General features: G+C 42.7%; 1 non-coding gene across 1 annotated transcript; it reads left to right on the top strand.

Moving 5' to 3' along the window:
- Nucleotides 1-796: 796 nt before the first annotated feature.
- Nucleotides 797-904, top strand: LOC113938785. The gene has a single exon (XR_003524991.1). It is a non-coding gene; the product is annotated as a U6 spliceosomal RNA (small nuclear RNA).
- Nucleotides 905-7,036: the final 6,132 nt, after the last annotated feature.

Here is a 7,036-nt window from a genome sequence, read left to right as displayed (position 1 = left end):
GGTAATTACAATCAAGCATTAGGTGCCTAGAGAGGGACTGTCAGATACACAGCCCCTTAAAATTTTTAAATCTTGGCCATGAAGCAGTGGGTGTCCTGTGCCTTCCAGTGTTGTCCAAGAGAAATATGATGTGAGCCACGTATGTGTATTAACAAGGTAAAAAAGCAAAACAACAACAACAAAAAACAGTTAAAATTTAAAAGATAAATGGAAATAGGTAAAATTAATTTTAGTATGTTTTATTTAACTCAATATACCCCAAATATGATTTTAACACGTAATCAATTATAAAAATAATTGAGATAGTTTACAACTTTTTTGTATTCAGTCTGAACTCCAGCAAATATTTTATACTGACAGCACATCTCGGTTTAGATTAGCCATACTGCAAGGTCCCAAGAGCTACAGTGGCTGCAAATCAGATCACCCAGGTGTGTAGCACACGTGTGCACACGAACATTGCATAGAGAACGGAGGGGGCAAAACACTATAACCAAAGTGTTTGTCAGCACTAATGTTGTTGGTTTTGTTGTTTATTCTGAGCAAATGAGATAGCTCCAAAGAGGAAAAAGCTAAATTTCCGATGATGTTTTTCTGGCAACATTTTTGCACTAGTGTGAACTGTAGATTTTATTTAAAGCTCCATAAATTCCCATGTTCCATAAAAGCTTAACCAAAAAGGGAAGCAATTTCTCAAAAGTGAGGGGCTAACTTGAGTGCTTGCATAATGAGTGTCCCATGTCCCATTGATAGAAGTAAATATGAAAAGCAATTTAAGCAGATCATAATGCTTATTGTGCTCACTTCGGCAACACATATACTAAAATTGGAAGGATACAGAGAAGACTAGCATGGCCCCTGCAGAAAGATCTAATGCTTATTAAATCAAAAAGGAAGAGCTTCTCAGTTACACCTCTGTTCTCAGATACCAAGAGATGTACCCATCTAAAATAAACTTGGCCTGCCAGTGTATTAAAACCAAGAGGAGTTCTTCACACAGTGCGAGGAGGTGGTCTCTTGGAGAGGGCAAGCAGAGAACAGCTCACTGTGAATGATCCATGGGCCCGTATGAGACAATTGGCTGCTATAAGAAAAACAGATACTAAAAATACACTGAACACACCTCCCAGAAGCAGGGTCAGCAAAACAGTGCTAGGGAGAGAATAGGTGAGTGAAGAAGGAATGACAGGATGGACGGAAAGGAAGCTAGACTCCAGCCCCAAAGAAAGACGGCATCTGCCCTTGGCCTTCTGCGAAGTCCCGGAGTCTCTGCAGGCTGCACCAAACTCCTGAGTTCCAGTCACTCCAGAACCATCCCATAATGAGCTCAGCGAGGAAAGATACGCTTTTTCCCAGCACATTCACCTAGGATATCTTTAGTTAAAAACACCTTTGCTTGAAATTCTTGCCTTGTGGGTACTTTAAGAAAAGCTGGGGTTTTTTCTTCTCCATCTTACTCACAAAGAGCACATTTAATACCTTAAACGCAATGAGCCTTTAAAAAGGTGACAGAGGGAAAAAAATAAATAGATAAAATAAAAAATAAAATAAAAAGGAGACAGAGGGAAAACTGAATGATCCAAAAATGAGAAACACCATACTAATCTGGTAATGAGACTTCTTTTTTTTTTTAAGATTTTATTTATTTATTTGACAGAGAGAGACACAGCGAGAGAGGGAACACAAGCAGGGGGAGTGGGAGAGGGAGAAGCAGGCTTCCCACTGAGCAGGGAGCCTGATGCGGGGCTCGATCCCAGGACCCTGGGATCATGACCTGAGCCGGAGGCAGACGCTTAATGACTGAGCCACCCAGGCGCCCCATGAGATTTCTTTTAGAATGAGGAAACAAAATGCTCATTTTTTTAGGTTCATTAACTCCCTTTAGCAGTGTTTTCATGGTCCAGATACAGGAATATATTATGTATGAGATGGACCTTCTGCTCCTGCTCAACTTCTTTATTTCGTCTCCAACCCAAAAGAGAAGTTATGGTACGGGATTATTTAGGGAGAGGCTATCAGGGACTATAGAGATGTCTACAGAATATAGAATAGCAGCCTCCAAAGATTCACACTCCAAAAAATATTGGTTTCACTTTTTACAATAATTAAAAGAAAAATGGAAAAAGAATATAAATGGTCTCAAAAGAGCAGACACTGGAGGTTTCACGTGAATTCCCTGCAATTCAATTACCACGATGGAGATTCAGTTCAGGGCATATTGTTATTGTGAGCGAGGAAGGTCAATAGGCCGCTTTTCAGGGTCTCAGTGGCTGTTTTATCACAGATACAACGTACATGGAGGCTTGGGGCCCCACTGTCTGCAGCTGCTATAAGCTAATTTTCTAGGATAACATCAAAGAATTGCCAACAATGATTAAATTTAATGTCCCCATGATATTATAAGCTATGTCTTTTGGGAAGGAGTTTGAGCCTAATATTTAATACCAAAGATATGATTAAACACTGAAAAGTAAATAAATAAATCATGCCTAGCAAGAAAGAGCAAAATCATTCAGCTACAGCTATCATATTTACAGACACAATTAATGGCTCGAATGCTTAGAAAAATTAGATTACACAGAATTTCTAAGTCTTTTTTATCAAAATTTTTTTCTCCATGGGACTTACCCAACATTCAGAGATCTATACATTTTTGTTGCACGTCAGTGGGTGTTGACTGCTGATGAGGATGATGCTGTATCCTCAGAAGTAATGACAGCAGAGGTGGACACGCTTGTGATCGCACCCATATGCCTACTGCCAGGACTAGACTCTGGGTGAACAGAGTGGACAGCGGCCAGCCCATTGTGCTTGGAAGCGAGCCGCTGGGAGGCTCCCTTCAGCTGTGGTGGAGAATCTGGTTGCAGCCCTGCCCCAAGTTAGCTGCTTGATTTGGGACGAGGATTTTGTTTGTTCTTGTTGTTTGTTCATTAAGTACACTAAGCCTCAGTTTCTTTGTTTGTAATCCGGGGACAATCGTGCCTGTCCCACAAAGTTATTGGGGCAGATCTCCCCTTGTGGAAACTGAGTGGCAAAGCACACGGCATGCCTTTTACCTACTGGGTCATCAGGAGTTCCCCACTAAAATAAAAAAGTAAGTAAATGAAAAGGCCCCTCTGGCCCTTTGGAAGGTCATGGAGAGGTTGTGCATTAACTAATCCATACTTGTTGGCCCTAAGCATGAATTCATTCTTCAGAACGGCTAATCCCTGGCACAGCAGTGGGGCACCAGGTCCCTTGGCCAAGCATGGGTGGGGGCAATGGGGCAGGGCTGTGCTGGAGCAGAGGGTGTTGCCTCAAGGGTGGCAGTGCCCGTCAGAGCCACCGGAGGGGTATGAGAACGCTCTGGGCAGAGAGCAGGGATCATGCAGCCTGGGGAGGACCGTAGAGAGCTGGAGGGGAGATGGGGCACTGGGGCATCAGGGAGGCTTCCTTCTCCCCAGGCCCTGCCTTCCTCCTGCTTCCGTCTCACCTGCATCCTGCTGGTGACCTCACTGTTGCGCCCAGACCCCACACCCTGACCCTGTGCCCGTAACAGCCCAGACAGAGCTCTGCAGCCATGGCCCAGAGAGACTGCCACCTGCTCAGTGACGAAGGGGTAAAGAGAATGCTGCTTCTCCCTCTCCTTTAAGTGGACCTAACCTTATGGTTTGCATTGTCTTATTCTGCTTCGGAAAATAAGTAGCTATACATGGTCATAAATATTTTCACCCAATTCAAAAACAAAGAAAAATGGTAAAAAACAAAAAAACAAAAAAAACAAAACACCCATGATCTCATTGCCAAAACCAAACACTGTTTCACTGTTTTGGATTTTCTTTCACATAAATTAGTACACACACATTTACCGACTGAGGCTACGAGATGTTTGGACCTTGTATTCCCTATAGCTGGGCTCATCCTGGCGGTGAGGATGGGGGTGAAGGTATCCCAGGAGGAGGACGACACTGGAAAATTCCCATTCAAGAGAGTAAACTTACTTCGGTGGGAAGCAGTGTCTTTCAGGTTACCTTGGTCTCTTTGGAAGTAGTTGTGTGTTCTGTGTTTACCGGTTTCTTCCTCCCCCTCTGTTTCCAGGCCAAGGGGATAGAGAGCTACAAGTTACCATAAACACACCCCGTGGTTGTGTGTGCAGCCAGCAGAAGCCTATGCCATCTGTCGGGAAGGGAAGGCCCAGAACAGGTCACCCCAGGGTGCCAGTTCTCCCTCACACTGCCGGCTTCTACCAGTCCCCATTCTCCTGAACCTCCTTTCCAAGGGACTTGTACCCTGTCCCGGAGAGGGAGCACCCCACTCCCCCAGGACCACAGCCTCCCGTGTTCGTGCAGCCCTGCCTCTTCCAGAATGGGCTCCACTGGGGCTTGCGGGAAGATTCTCTGTTCAGCCCTCAACTTGGATTCTGGCACATAGAGGCTCTCCCTCCCCTGGGGTCACAACCCTCCCGGCCTAGCCCTAAGGGGAAAAGGTTGTAGTAAAACAATGAAACATAAATTGATGTAATGTTTTCAAAATATCATTCCTGTTGGAAATGAAACCCACTGTTTGGTAACTTTTCTTTATTTTAACGATATAAGATATGTTGAGCATCACCAAGAGACAGCTTTCCACCCACCTCCTCTGGCCTGCCCCTTCAGTTCCATTCCTAATGACCCTCTTTATGTCTTCTTCACACCTTACACTTTCCAGATACTTATCAGTGCACTCCTCCTTGCCCTACCAGGCCTCCACAGGGATCCCTGCACTTAGAACAAGACGATCGTTTTGCAAAGGTTCATGCAAGGGGGCTCCTCCAGCTTCCCTGCACTCACACCTTTAAGCATATCAGCTGGTCACAGAGCAGGGACAGTTTTGGAATAAAAACTTGAGATAGAACTATCCCCACAGTTCACTCGTGGTTTACTGGTTTACTATATCTAATACAGTAAATCCTTTTTGTATGAAAACTATAGTAGTGTTACGTATTTGTACAAAAGAAAGCACCCGTTTAGATGACCGAAATATTCTGGGGGTGCTTTTCATTGAAACATGAACGGCTTGCTTTGCAGATGTAGACTGTGCCTTAATTGCACTAAAAATTTACAAATGTGAGTTGAACAAACATGGAATCTAATAGGCTTCTTTCTCCAGCCCCTGCCTTCTCTGCCTTCCTGCCCCCACCCAGCCAAGTGCCCCAGATACTTAAAAGCAGGACTTAGAATGGAAAAGAACTATATAAGAAACCCTCGTACCTTTAGATTCTTCCACTTTATAGTTTTGTGGTGGTGTGAAATTTTATTTTAACAGAATGAGTCAAATAAAGACAATTCCATAATACTGTTTTTAATTGAAATTGGCGATTTATCTTATTAATTTTATTTTTAAGAGTTATATTCTAATTAAACAATAATGAGAGATAATACCAGGGGTTTTCTCTCCTTAATAATTTATTTGGGGATAAAATAATTTCATTTTTTTAATACTTTATATTGAATGATATAAAGGTCTTTAAAACACAATTCGAGTTTTCCTTCCTAGAGCTAAAATCCACTTTTGATTTCTCCTTCTTGATTATTCCTCTCACTGATTGGATGACAAGCTATGTGAGGATTCTACCCTGAAAATGCCTCCACCCAATCTTTACTTTGGGCTTGCCTCTCCTTGTGGTGGCCCCACCTTGGCTGAGCTATACCACCATCAACCCCATCAGCTTCAGGCTGCCCCCATCTTCCCAGTGGCCTCGCCAGAACATTCCTGAGGTTAAGCCCAGGTAAGTATTCCCTATAGGATGACATCCAACTTCTTTAGCATGGTGTCTTGGTCTCTTGATAGTTCTTCCCACTATATCAAGAATTGATCATTTTCATCTTCCAATGTCTGTCTTCCAATGCTGGCTTTGGGTGACATTTAAATAACTGTGCTTGTGGATGCTTATAAAGTGCGTTCCTGTCATAAAATCATCATCTCTCCAGACATGCTCTAATGCAAACATGGGATTTCACTGTAATTCAAAGGTAAACTATAGTAAAGTTTACTCTTGTATTAACTATTGTTTAAAAAATCTTAAAGTTGGCAAAGCAAGGGAACAGGGTAAATAAAACTTCAAGAAATAATCTCTTAAATGAATAAATGCCGTAAAATAATTCAGAAACCAAAATTTATACACAAATGACTCACTAATTGTAAATCATTCTTGGCTGTTCATTAATTCAGGAAGCCTCCCACACTATCCCCCTCTGGTTAGGCTACCTAGTTCCAGGCCTTCTGCAAATCCTATGGACAAACTTTACCTTATAGACCTTTGTAGTGACAGTTCCTAGCTAGGGTCACTTTTAGTCTTCATACAGATTAGAAAAAGGTGACCCCTTTGGATGGAGAAACCCACAGGGATGAGTTTGGCCACCAGAGCCTGGTCTAAATTCCCAGTTTCCACTCACTCCCTTTGCTAAGAGCTCTTGTGGATTGGACACTAGACATAGCTGAATGTAGTGGCCGTCATTGCTATTTGTAGTTATTACATACAAATAATAAAATAAAATTCATTTTTAAAGTTCATTAAACACAGGAGAATGTGATCATTTTGTATAGTCATAAATTCTAAAAGTAATGTAAATTCATTGACTATGAAAATGGTCATTAGGATTTCCAGTTTTGGTAGTCTAGGATCAATCTTCCTTCCTGAGACCCTTATAAAAGCTAATAGTGTGTTTTAAAAATTTGTTTGTGAGCATGGGAGAGCTAACAACATAGACAAGAAGTATAAGAAAATATCCAGGAGAACACTGAAATCCAGATCAATGAACCCAGGCCCTGAAACCAGCCTAGACTCTTGCCCTAGTTCTATTGGCTAAAAGAGATTGGTGAGAGGCTGGTGTTGTTGGCTAACATGGAGATCGGTGACAGCCCCCTAGAGTTGGGGAGACAAACATGGAAGCCCAGTACTTTCCAAGGGTTGGGATCTGGGAAGCCCCCTGAGTTTTGGTATGGGACCAAGTCTGGGCGGCTTGGTCAGTTAAGTGACCGACTCTTGATTTCAGTGCAGGTCATGATCTCAGGGTTG

This window comes from Zalophus californianus, chromosome 8 (assembly GCF_009762305.2).
Source record: "Zalophus californianus isolate mZalCal1 chromosome 8, mZalCal1.pri.v2, whole genome shotgun sequence".
Classification (NCBI taxonomy): Eukaryota; Metazoa; Chordata; class Mammalia; order Carnivora; family Otariidae; genus Zalophus; species Zalophus californianus.
The sequence above is the reverse complement of the archived record's forward strand: the minus strand, read 5'-3'. Positions and strand labels throughout refer to the sequence as shown.